The sequence below is a fragment of the Apis dorsata genome, unplaced genomic scaffold (genome assembly GCF_000469605.1).
Source record: "Apis dorsata unplaced genomic scaffold, Apis dorsata 1.3 scaffold_280, whole genome shotgun sequence".
In the NCBI taxonomy this organism is placed as follows: domain Eukaryota; kingdom Metazoa; phylum Arthropoda; class Insecta; order Hymenoptera; family Apidae; genus Apis; species Apis dorsata.
In genome coordinates, this window is record NW_006263556.1 from 209,414 (window position 1) to 210,640 (window position 1,227).

Consider the following 1,227-nt stretch of genomic DNA (forward strand, 5'->3'; position numbering starts at 1 on the left):
CGTTCCAGGGAATCGTGGCGCCGCGTGGCGTTTCGATTCTATTCTTGCTAGAGTGCCTCGCTAGAATGTCGTGTTCGCGTCCTCCTCGTCGACGCGTTGGTCAGCGATCCTCCTTTTCCAATTCTACCAGACTTGCCTCCCCCTTTTTACTCTCTCTTTCTCTCTCTTTCTCTCGCTTCTTTCGAATCGAGCCTTCGCACCGCGAGGATCTCGAGGAATCGGTGAACGTCCCCGCCCGACCTTGTCAGTCTGGAGGGGATTCGATTATTCTTTATCGAGACGTTCGTTGAACGATCGAGAGCCACGTCTCGTTCGATTTCGTGGAAATCGGAGTCGGTCGAATCGAATCGTGGATATTTTTAATCGCCGTTCGAGAGAGATCGCGACGATCAACTTTGTGACTTGTGGGAATAAAGGAGGCTGATCACCCGATTTCCTTTAATCTTCGAATTAAAGATCGAGGCGAATTTCTAAGAAATTATTATTCTATAAATTGTTATTATTGCGTTGTCCTTCATCCGATCGTCGAAACGCAGATGCTTTGAACGACGCGCGATGCTTGGGAACGTTACGATCACCGTACAAATGATTCCGTTTATCGTTTGGGATTTAGAAGGGCGATCGAGTCGTCGAGAATCGTAAGTACGCTTATCTCGCCGAGTCTCAATTACACGTATAAACGAGTCCAATTTAGCAGAAGCGATAGATACGCGACGAATGTCTTCTTTGTTCTTCGTAAAAATCGAGTTCGAGAGCTGTGGAAAATCCTGGAGAATCGAAACGCGTAACGAGAATCGAAGAGGATCGTTCACTGTACAAGGTCACTGTCGTAAGATTCTCTTATTCGAAATATTTCGAATCGATCACCCGCGCACGGTTCACCGAGTATGCGAATCGTGGGAAAAAAAGTAGAGCAGTACGTTCGAGATACGGGAGAATTGGAAAAAGATGCGGGAAGGAGAGGCACTCGCGCGTCACCGACACTGGCAGGTGGCAGCAAACCGCTCTAAGTGGCATCGACAGGAGCGTAGTCGATGCCAGTCCTCGTCTGCCAGCTCGCTCGGAAGTGATCCGCTCAATAAGCGTCGCTCTGTGCCTCGTTTAATCGGTGTCAACGAAGGACAGGCCAACGATAAACAGTCTCGCTGTCGGCCGTTACATCGATGACGTCGCTTCTAGAAACTCCTCCTCGAGTTTCTACGAGTATCCTCCCCGCTCCCCCCGTGC

The 1,227-nt window shown here is 49.6% G+C and overlaps 1 protein-coding gene across 2 annotated transcripts in view; it reads right to left on the reverse strand.

The window, feature by feature from the left end:
- LOC102676826 (protein sprint) overlaps nucleotides 1-1,227 on the reverse strand; it is a 92,348-nt gene that overhangs the window by 63,352 nt on the left and 27,769 nt on the right. The window lies entirely within an intron of this gene.